Source organism: Rutidosis leptorrhynchoides, chromosome 1, assembly GCF_046630445.1.
Source record: "Rutidosis leptorrhynchoides isolate AG116_Rl617_1_P2 chromosome 1, CSIRO_AGI_Rlap_v1, whole genome shotgun sequence".
NCBI lineage: Eukaryota > Viridiplantae > Streptophyta > Magnoliopsida > Asterales > Asteraceae > Rutidosis > Rutidosis leptorrhynchoides.
In genome coordinates this window covers 18,452,668-18,466,032 of record NC_092333.1, presented here as the reverse complement: position 1 = coordinate 18,466,032, position 13,365 = coordinate 18,452,668, and positions in this window count along the sequence as shown.

Here is a 13,365-nt window from a genome sequence, read left to right as displayed (position 1 = left end):
CTGACCAAATTTAAACTTAATCTTAATATAAACTCGACATGATAAGCAAAGTCTGTAATGGTGAGTCTCAGTATTTTTGAACTGTTTACAGGGATAACATTCGACCTTTGATTATTCCCGATGATTCGCGAACCATTGCTTGTAAATATGTGTGTATATATAAATATGTGTATGTATCAATATATGTATATATAAATATATAATAACATGATAATTAATAAACTATTATATATATTTATTGTTATAAATAAATATGTAAAATAAAATATATTGTAATAAAAACTATTATTTTATATATAATATATGTATATTACTTGTATATATCGTTTAATTATTTAATATATATTTAATTGTGTAGTAAATTTTGTTATTTAAAACTGTTTATATATACCTAGTGTATATTAAATATAATTAATTTTGAACTTAAATTGTAAATGTCTGTAACTTTCAGTTGACGTTTAATTATTTTTAAAATAGGTCTAATATATATATATATATATATATATATATATATATATATATATATATATATATATATATATATATATATATATATATATATATATATATATATATATATATATATATATATATATATATATATATATATATATATATATATATATATATATATATATATATATATATATATATGAAGATTTAAAATAAAAATTGGTACATAATTTGATTAAAAAGATAATAGTTTTGATAAATATTTTTTTTACCATTTCAACCTAAGTTTTTGAACTCCGTACGTATTAATTGGAACAGAAAATAATTAATTATAGAATCTTTTTGATCAGGTTTCATCCAGTTAATGAGTGAAATAATTAAATATATCTAACCTAAAAATTTGGAATTTTTAGGAGCACTTTTATACGTTAACTGTTTAGCAATGGACACGATATACTATTCCGTGAATTAGTGTCAGTAGAAGAACACTCCAAAGAGCCGGCTGCATTACTGTGTACTACTTTTCCTTCCACCCACTGATTTCCATATCTATATTATTATATCACATATTAATATTATTAATTACATATTTATCTCTATTTTATATATATATATATATATATATATATATATATATATATATATATATATATATATATATATATATATATATATATATATATATATATATATATATATATATATATATATAGGATTAACATACATACAGATACAACCATGAGATTAGTTTCCTTCTTCCTTCTGTATGTCGACTCCACCCTACGGCCATTACCGCACCTCCGCCTACCACCATCATCGTCGTACAGTCGCCACCCGTCATCCTTCTTCTCATATTCTTGTTTGAAGAACCCAAACAAACCACCACCACTTCATCACCATATGAAACCACTCAATCACCACCATTTTCCTACCCCAATACCACTACCAACCGCCACTATGTCCTCCGGTAAACAACCACCACCGTAACCATCATCTCAATTTCTCTCTCTTCTCTCTCTCCTCCTCTTTTCTTGAACATCTGCTTCATGAACCCATCGGACAACACCATTTGAACACCCTTGAGCTGTTATTTCTGTTGGAGGACCACCATGATCACCACCGTAGCATCATCACTCGCCACCACTTTTATGAGTTACCTCTTGTTTTTACCGGAAACCCAACCACCACCATCACCGACACCTGCTTTTTGATTTCTGTTACAGCAAAAACGATGATGTTAGATGATGATTCATTAATAATTTACGTAGCAGAGATGATGATCGAAGATTAATGTTAGCGATGAAGATAATATTGATGATGATATTTTTTTTCGTGATCAAGGATTAGACGTATGATGATGTTTCGTTGATAATAATGGTCCTGTAAAGATGATTAACGAAAATGAATTGCTGAATGATGTCGTGATATATAATCATAATATGGGTTTATGATGAAGGTGATAAACAGTTCCTATATGTTAAATAATTAATCATGCGAGATATTACAAGAAGTAACGATTGGGAGTGTGTTTGGGAAACAGAAGGTCCTGGGTTCGAACCCAGGCAACCACATTATTTTTTCATTTATTAGCAGAAGAGGGACTGTGGGCCGGATATCCTGTTTGCTTGGGCTAAAGTTCATTTTCAGTTGGGCCGTAGGAAATAGATTAAATATAAACGGGTTCGTATTAAATAATAAAAACTGAAATGGATGAGTGGGTTTAAGTGCTTAAGGGTTAACGAGAGGTTGCGGGTTCGATTCTCGTCAGGGGCATTTCTTTTTAGGAAAAGCTTGGAGAGGATATACACTTTCATTTTATTTCTTTCAATATTATTATTAGTTATTATCATGTATATTATTATTATTATTATTATTATTATTATTATTATTATTATTATTATTATTATTATTATTATTATTGTTATTATTGTTATTATTGTTATTATAATTTTTATTATAAGTATCATAATTGTTATTATTATTATCATAATTATAAGTATTATATCTATTATTATTATTATTGAATTATTGATAATAATTATGATATTATTATTAATTATAAAACTTTAATATTATTATCATTATGATGAAAAGGTTTATTATTATTACCATTAGTAGTATTAGTAAGTAGATTGTTATTATTAAGTATTAGGTATTATTATCAAGACTCTTATTTTCATTATCTTAGTTAGTAAACTTTACATTTTTATTAAAAACTACAGTTATTAATATTATTATAAGTATTATTTTTATCATTAATATTATTATTATTAATATTAGAATTAGGATTATTAATAATATTACCATCTTGAAAACAATACATTATGTTATTATTTTTTTCACAAACATTATTACTTTTATTAGTAATAACAAGTACTATCATTTTTACCATTACAAATATTAATTTAAATATTATTACAATTACTAGTTTTGACAAACAAATGATATATATATATATATATATATATATAACTTACATAACTTAACCATACTAATGTTTTTTTTATATACAAAAAGAATACACTTAATGAAATAATGAAAAATATATATATAAATTAATAATATAAAAGTTAAATCACTAATAGTAAATACATATATATTTGTTCGATTACAATTCTGTATATTAATAAATATACAAATGATATAGGTTCGTGAATCTGAGGCCAACCCTACACTTGTTCAATGTCGTCATATGTATTTTTACTACAAAATACAGTATCGTGAGTTTCATTTGCTCCCTTTTTAATTGCTTTTGCAATATATATTTTTGGGCTGAGAATACATGCGTTGCTTTTATGTTTGACTAAATAGACATAAGTACTTAAAATATATTCTACGTTGAGTTGTACCACCTTGCATATCTTCCCTAATAGCTTGGTAACTAATATTTACATGTTGTAAGAACATGTAAGCGCGAATCCTATTGATAGATCTATCGGGTTTGACAACCCCAACCGGGCTAGTCGCTCTAGTATCGTAAACGGTTGCATAGTACTTCGTTTTTACTACACTTGGTACAGTGTAGGGAGATTTCATAATAAAGGGAATATGCCACATTAATTGTTAAGTATGGTTACCGAAGCGCTCAACAACTTATAGAATACTTTTATACACTTGCAAGTGTACATATATTTATAAACGGAAATCTTGTGGTCTATTAATATATTGAAATGATTGTTATGATAAACCTATGAACTCACCAACCTTTTGGTTGACACTTGAAAGCATGTTTATTCTCAGGTATGAAAGAAATCTTCCGCTGTGCATTTGCTCATATTAGAGATATTACTTGGAGTCATTCATGACATATTTCAAAAGACGTTGCATTCGAGTCGTCGAGTTCATCAAGATTATTATTAAGTCAATTATAGTTGGAGGTATTATGAAATAGTATGCTTGCCGTCAACTTTCGATGTAAAGAAAGTTTGTCTTTTTAAAACAAATGCAATGTTTGTAAAATGTATCATATAGAGGTCAATTACCTCGCGATGTAATCAACTATTGTGAATCGTTTATATTGTATATGAATGGGGCATTTCAACTGGGACCTTCTTAAATCTGCTTCTGATCTTGAAACTAAGCAAATGCTGCGCCGCGGCCCCATTTGTCACGCCGCGACCCATAACTAATTCTGAACCCTTCTTTAACCCCCAATCTGATATCGAATCCTTCTGATCTCCGCGCCGCGCCCATAAGCGGCGCGCCGCGACATAACACGTGAACTGATATCTCGATTTTCTTTGCACTTTTTCAACACAAATACTAACTTATAACCAAAATACCCGATATGTACTTAACATTTCCAACCCCAGAGCACCAATAATAATAATAATCAAATAACAACATGCCTCAAAAACTCCATAAAACGCCACTCTTCAACAATAAACTCTTCAAACTCGGACGTTCTCAATATCATCAATATAACCGCCAAATCATATCCGAATGGACTATAATATGATCGATATCCCTAAGGAAAACGTGTATAAAATATGCGATATCAGGTTACACGAAGTTTCGATTGGGATAAGACAAAGACTAGATTGTTGTCTTGGCTAAAAGAAAACAATCAAAACAATTGCAGAGATTTATCTTCTAATTGTTTGAGTTGAAAGTGTGTGTAAAAAGCCAAAAATCTGGAACCTTTTTCAAATACACAAAGAGTGTATTTATAATGGGTCAAAAGGTTTGATGAAGAGTCACAACCTTTGATTCATACTCACTAATGACTTGGAAGTTAATATTAATGTATTTAGACTTAAAATAGTCTAAAACACATAGAAAAATCTCAAATAAATGCCCTGGAACAACCCCAAAACGTTTGGGGTTCAAATGTGCCTTTTGGGTTGAAAAGGCACCTTTTCAGCGAATTCAGTGTTAAGCAGCGCCGCGGGTCCAGGAGCCGCGCCACAGGCTAACTGTAACACCGGCCATTTTTTTTTTAATACACAACGGAAGACTTTAATAATAAACCCAATATAAGTCACGTCATTACATTAATCCGTGCAATTATGTTTAAGTTTACACAACGGTGTTACGTTATTACAAAACATTATTTATACAAAAGTCCACATCAGAGTTGGGTTGTCAAACATGTCTTCTGCATCAATACCCATCCTGACTAGCAGTACCTAAACCTGCAAAGGGGGAAACATGTGGGGGATTAGCGCACCGCTAAGTGAATGGAATCTATCTAACAGATATAGCTTAAGCCACACACAAGCTATATACATCAACAATACCTGCTAACTACCAACTAGCATACAAGAAGACAATACGAGGATCGGCGGCTTGTACGAGCACACGACTCCCAGCTGATCGGGCCTGAGTCTACCGATAGTCCCTGCTACTCAATTCACAGTATAGTTATCCAGATGCAGGGGATGCATCATTTACACTATACTCCACAATCAGTAGCCTATGGACTCAACCTCCCCTAGGCACGGTTGACCTCATACGGACTTTAACCTCTCCTAGGCACGGTCTCGAGTCCCCAGTCTCCCTAGGCCCAACTGGTGCCATTCACACAGTGTACACATAATTCACATACAACATCAGGCAAACGATATTATTCTATCATAGCAATTCCTACACTATGCGTGGTAAAAGAGTCAACCACAATAGCATGATATGCTACTTAAACTCTATCCGTAGATAGACCCACTCACCAATTACCAGCAACTGCTCAGTTATTATTTCTGAGCTTCCTTCTTGTCCTTATCTCCTGAGAACAGCAAAAACCAAGTTAGAATAGTGTTCCCATCAAGATTAGACACACTGACAGCGAATTATAGCAAATTAGTAAAAAATGCGTCCGCTAAAATTTTCATGCTTAACACTTGTGCACTTTCAAAATTTACATCCTGAACACCAAAATATAAACGGGCAGCATAACGGCTAGAAAAAAGGCACTTTGGTAAAACATTCTGCCCTGGACACACAGTCGGTCGACTGTCTACTCAATCGGTCGATTGACATAGACAGTCGGTCGACTGTAGACACAACCGGTCGACTTACTTTCCCAATCGGTCGACTTATTTGGTATCTCCACAATCGGCCGAAAGTCAAACTCAATCGGTCGGTTGAGACCTCAGTCGGTAGACTGTCGACCGACAGTCGGCTGACCGTGTTCATCTTCCTCAGAAACTGAACAAAGGCTACGGACTTCACGATGAAATCCTCAAATCTCGATCTAGAGCTCGTTTTAAACACCAAAATCGACCACAACTTGTTCACTACATGTTATAGACTCAAAACCCACAACAGTTTGACCATAACAACACTTAAATCACTAGTTATGACACAAATTCAAGCTTTTTTACAAAACTCACACAAAAGCATGAATTTAACAACGAATTGAACACAAAAACACATGTTACTTACCTTGATAGACTCAGTAAATGATAACAAACACGATTCTAACACCAATTTGAGCTCAAGACCAATGTTTAAGGATTAGGGTTTGGTTAGGTGGAAGGGATGAAGGTATGGTGTATTTTCTAGAAATGGAAAGAAAATGAGAAAGTGGCAGCTGATATAACACTTAATTATGTTATATCACAATACCCCTCAACACACTGGTATTTACCAGTTATCTGAAATCTTTCGCACAAGATTAGGTAACCCAAACGAGGTCCAAATAAAATAAACAAACCTGTTCTGGGACTCTTGTCACAAACTGAACACAACACAAATATAATAAAACACTAATTAAATAATTAAAATAAAAAGCACTTAAGACTTAGCATAAACCCTAAGGGCAAAATAGTCCACTTATAACTAGCCCGGGTTTCAGTCTGTTACAAATCCACCCCCTTAAGGAGATTCCATCCTCGGAATCTGGTCTTGGTCAAACAAATGAGGGTAGCGGTTTCTCATCAACTCTTCCATTTCCCACGTAAGATTAGAACCCAAACTGTGTTTCCACTCGATCAACACCATCGGTATCTCTTTATTTCTCAACTTAGTCACCTTTCGGTCAACTACACAGACCGGCTCTTCCACCAATTTCTTATTCAAATTGACTCTTAAATCTTCTAAAGGAAGGAGTTGCGTTTCATCATCGACTTTACACTTACGAAGATAACACACGTTAAATGTATTATGAATACCGGCTAACTCTGGCGGAAGATCTAACACCACAGTCTGATCGTTCAACACTTCACTGATTGGAAACGGACCAATAAATCTTGGTGCTAACTTACCACGTTTACCGAATCTAATAACCCCTTTACACGGCGAAACTTTTAAATACACTCGTTCACCTACACTAAAGGTTACCGGACGTCTACGCGGATTAGCATACATTTTCTGTCTATCTCTAGCGGCTTTCAACTTTTCTCGAGCGATTGCAACTTTTTCGGCTGTCAATTGAACAATTTCGGGACCTGCAAACTGTTTCTCCCCGGCTTCTAACCAACAAGTCGGAGTTCTGCAATGACGACCGTACAACATTTCATAGGGCGGCATCCCTATACTTGAATGATATGAATTATTATACGTGAATTCGACCAACAGTAAATGTGTATCCCACGAACCACCGTATTCTAACACACAAGCCCTTAACATATCCTCCAAAGTTTGTATCGTTCTTTCACTCTGACCATCTGTTTGAGGATGATAAGCTGTACTTAAATTCACACGTGTACCTAGATTCTGTTGAAGACTATTCCAAAAATTTGACACAAATCTGGAATCTCTATCTGAAACGATCGATAACGGCACACCATGTCGACTAACTATTTCTTTCACATACAATTTGGCTAACTCACTTAACGAAGCTGTTTCACGAGTAGCAAGAAAATGAGCACTTTTAGTTAGACGATCCACTATTACCCAAATCATATCATGTCTTTTCTGAGTTCGAGGTAATTTTGTTACAAAATCCATCGTTATATGTTCCCACTTCCACTCTGGAATCTGTAACTGACGTAATGAACCATAAGGTTTCTGATGTTCTGCCTTCACTTGAGCACATATATGACACTTTTCAACATGACGGCCGATGTCTGATTTCATTGTTGGCCACCAATACACTGTTTTCATGTCATGATACATCTTATTACTACCCGGATGTACTGTTAATCTAGATTTGTGAGCTTCTGTCATGATCAAATCCCTCAAATCTCCAAGCTTAGGCACCCAAATACGATTGTTTAAGGTCTTTAGTCCACGTGAGTCATCAATTAAGTCCGCTTTTCTTTTGATCATTTGTTCAGATTTAATATGTTCGTCCTCCAAAGCACAGGCCTGAACAGATCTTAAGCTATTAATCAAAACTGAAGTTATATTCAACCGAAGGAATTTCACATTTTCACTTGACTTTTTACGACTTAGCCCATTTGCAACCACATTTGCCTTACCCGGATGATATTTAATTTCACAATCATAATCTTTGATCAACTCTTGCCACCGTCTCTGACGCATATTCAATTCTTTCTGTGAGAAGATATATTGCAAACTCTTATGATCTGTACAAATAAGACAATGAGTTCGATACAAATAATGACTCCACAGTTTCAAAGCAAACACTACTGCAGCCATTTCAAGATCATGCACTGGATAATTCTTCTCATGAACTTTCAACTGTCGCGAGGCGTAGGCGATTACTTTATCTCTCTGCATTAAGACACAACCCAACCCAGCAAATGACGCATCACGGTATACCACGAAGTCGTCTGAACCTTCTGGTAAAGCTAACACTGGTGCCTGACACAGTAGCTGTTTCAAAATCTGAAAAGCCTTTTCCTATTCATCGGTCCATCGAAAGGCTACATCTTTACGAGTCAACTTAGTCAACGGGCCTGCTATTTTAGAAAAATCTTTGATAAACCTGCGATAATAACCAGCCAATCCCAGAAAACTCTTAATCTCAGTCGGAGTCTTCGGAGAATTCCAATTCATTACCGCTTCTATCTTTGTCGGATCAACTTTTATACCTTCGGCACAAATCACATGACCCAAAAACTGCACTTCACGTAACCAAAATTCACACTTTGAAAATTTTGCAAATAGTTGCTCACGTTTTAACAAGTTCAAAACCAACCTCAGATGTTCAGCTGTTCACTCTCTGTTTTCGAATACACCAATATGTCGTCAATAAACACAATCACAAACTTATCTAAGAATGGACGACACACTATATTCATTAGATCCATGAAGACTGCTGGCGCATTCGTCAACCCAAACGGAATGACAAGAAATTCATAATGACCATACCTTGTTCTGAACGCTGTTTTCGGTATATCTGATTCAGCAACATGAACCTGATGATATCCGGATCGTAAGTCTATCTTAGAAAAGAATGAAGCACCCTGTAACTGATCTAACAAATCGTCTATTCGAGGTAACGGATACTTATTCTTCACAGTTCTTTTGTTCAATTCACGATAATCAATACACATACACATTGACCCATCTTTCTTTTTAACAAACAATACTGGAGCACCCCACGGTGAAGAACTCGGTCGGATAAACCCACGATCTAATAACTCTTGAATCTGTGACATCATTTCACGGATTTCAGACGGCGCTAATCGATATGGAGCTTTTGCAACTGGAGTTGTTCCAGGAATCAACTCAATCTTATATTCGACTTCCCTTACCGGCGGCAGACCTGGTAACTCATCTGGGAACACTTCGGGAAATTCTGATACTACTGGAATATCGGCCACTGTCCTCTTTTCTTTCTTCGCATCAATCACATATGCAAGAAATGATTCACAGCCCTTTGCCATCGAATTTTTCGCTTTCATCATGGTTATCAACGGAAAATTTTACCCACCCCGCTCCCCTCGGGCCACAACACGGGTTCCATCGGTCGAACGAAAGGTAATCATTTTCCTATCACACTTAATATTAGCCCTAAGCGAGCTCAGCCAATCCATTCCTAATACTACATCAAAGCTAGGAATAGGTAACACTAAACAAGTCACCGGAAAAGACTTCCCTTCAATCTCTATACAAACCCCAGACACATATGTTGTGACGGGTGTGGTCTTACCATCGGCTACTTCTACACTAACCGGTTTGGGTAACACAGTAGCTGGTAATTTCAACTTAGCACAGAAATCTAGGGACATAAAACACCTATTGGCACCACAATCAAACAATACACGAGCAGGTATTGAGTTGATTAGAAACATACCGGTGATCACTTCGTCGGTTGCCACGACATTCTCAACCGACATCTGAAAAGCTCTAGCCTCTGCGGTTGGAGGGTTCTTCCTCTTCTGCCCAGTCGAGGCAGTTGACCCTCCGGCTGATGCCGAACGCGCCCCTGACCCTGCCCCGGAACTACCACTCTTCGATGGACAACTAACTGCACGATGCCCTAATTTATGACAACTCCAACACACACTATTCGGATACGGACATGCTGAAGACTCATGCCCAACAACACTACACTTTAAACATCTTCTTGTAGCCTCAGAACACTGACCACTATGAGAAGATTGACACGTGTGACACCAATTCCCTTTACCTGATCCAGATCTAGAGCTACTCTGACCACTTTTACCCTTCGATTTAAACCCACTAGACTTCTTGGATTTAGATCCTGATTGACCAGATACTTGCCCACCTTGTTGTAGCACATTACCAAACATTCTGTTTCTGGCGGCCTGAACATCACTTTCTACCATCTTAGCCATTACAACAGCTTGAGACAATGACGTAGCTGTTCTAACAAATGTTCGGTACTCTGGCAAAATGATATTAACAAAATGCTGTATACGAGACGCTTCGTCTGGCACCCACTGTTGTACAAACCTCAGTTTATCCATATACTTCTCTACTACCTCATCGATCGTCATTTGAGGTGTCATCTTCATTTCAAGAAACTCGGTCTTGATTCGGTTCATATCAAATGGATTACAATACTGTTCACACACCTTCTCATGAAACTGCTCCCATGTGATCATACTTACTTGCTCCTTTGGTATACTGGAAATCAAAGAATCCCACCAAATCATAGCCCTACCTTTCAACATTCGACTAGCATATGTTACTTTCAGCTCGGGTTCACACTGGCACGCTTCAAATACCCTTTCAATTTCTCGCAACCAATTGAGAGTTACAGTCGGATCAGTACTTCTAGAGAACTCAGAGGGTTTGCAATCACGAAAGTTCTTATAAGTACACCTTTTGGGTGGTTGCATGTAATGTTGATGAAACATTTGCATTTGGTAAGGGTTCATCATCATGGGATTTTGGTAGGTAAAAGTGTTTTACGGTGGCATATAGTATTGGTTAGGTATTTGATTCTGAAACTGGTTCTGGTGCACATTAGGTATCGTTTGAGATTACGCGGTTGCGAATCCAGGTGGTGTATCATCGTTTCTAGAATGCCTCGCTAATTCAAGCTCATTAATTTTATCTTCAGCCTCTTTTAGCTTGCTTTCTAACTGAAAGATGTAACTACTCTGATCATCATCAGACTCAACACCCTCTTCTGGTGCTCTGAATGTTCCGGGGTTGGATGGGCCAGTTGCGTTTCTATCAGCCATACCTGTGCTACAAAACAGCTCACACAAAAGCTTAGTGGATAACAGTTAGTTCAATCACAACTAACACACGTATATCTTAATTTCACTTAGCCCCCACTCCCACAGACATGTTTGAATTGCCTCAGGGTTTGAGAACAAAGTACGCGTACGCACTTGCTGCCAAACCATGCTCTGATACCAACTTGTAACACCGGCCTTTTTTTTTAATACACAGCGGAAGACTTTAATAATAAACACAATATAAGTCACGTCATTACATTAATCCATGGAATTATGTTTAAGTTTACACAACGGTGTTACGTTATTACAAAACATTATTTATACAAAAGTCCACATCAGAGTTGGGTTGTCAAACATGTCTTCTGCATCAATACCCATCCCGACTAGCAGTACCTAAACCTGCAAAGGGGGAAACATGTGGGAGATTAGCGCACCACTAAGTGAATGGAATCTATCTAACAGATATAGCTTAAGCCACACATAAGCTATATACATCAACAATACCTGCTAACTACCAACTAGCATACAAGAAGACAATACGAGGATCGGCGGCTTGTACGAGCACATGACTCCCAGCTGATCGGGCCTGAGTCTACCGATAGTCCCTGCTTGAAAGGACCCGTCCTAATCCATCCGGACGAAGTCCATATTGATTATAAACGATTCACAACAGTTGATTACATCGCGAGGTATTTGACCTCTATATGATACATTTTACAAACATTGCATTCGTTTTTGAAAAGACAATCTTTCATTACAACAAAAGTTGACGGCATGCATACCATTTTATAATATATCTAACTATAACTGATTTAATAATAATCTTGATGATCTCAACGACTCGAATGCAACGTCTTTTGAAATATGTCATGAATGACTCCAAGTAATATCTTTAAAATGAGCAAATGCACAGCGGAATGTTTCTTTTATACCTGAGAATAAACATGCTTTCAAGTGTCAACCAAAAGGTTGGTGGGTTCATTAGTTTAACATAAATAATCATTTCATAATTTTAATAGACCACAAGATTTCATACTTCCATTTCTCATAAACATACGTCCCATGCATAGAGACAAAAATATCATTCATATGGATTGAACACCTGGTAACCAACATTCACAATATGCATATAAGAATATCCCCATCATTCCGGGATCCTCCTTCGAACATGATATAAATTTCGAAGTACTAAAGCATCCGGTACTTTGGATGGGGCTTGTTGGGCCCGATAGATCTATCTTTAGAGTTCGCGTCAATTAGGGTGTCTGTTCCCTAATTCTTAGATTACCAGACTTAATAAAAAGGGCATATTCGGTTTAATAATCCAACCATAGAATGTAGTTTCGATTACTTGTGTCTATTTCGTAAAACAGTTATAAAAGCAGCGCATGTATTCTCAGTCCCAAAAATATATATTGCAAAAGCATTTAAAAAGGGATTAATGAAACTCACACATATAAATATTGTAAAACAGTTAATAAAGCATTTGCATGTATTCTCAGCCCAAAAATGTAATGAGTAAAAAGGCAAATGAAACTCACCATACTGTATTTTGTAGTAAAAATACATATGATGGAACTGGACAATGCAGGGTTGGCCTCGGATTCACGAACCTATATCATTTATATATATTAACACATATAATTACAATTAAACAAGTTTTATATATATTAATGCTAATATACTTAATAATTTGTATGTTATATTAATAAATAGTTTAATTATAACTATTTATATATTTTAGTTAAATAATTAATATATATATATATATATATATATATATATATATATATATATATATGATTATATTAAAATATGTTTATCTGTTACATATAATTTAGTTGATATGTTATAATAATAACTTTTTATTTAAATCAATATATACTATTAGTATAGTTGGGATATATGT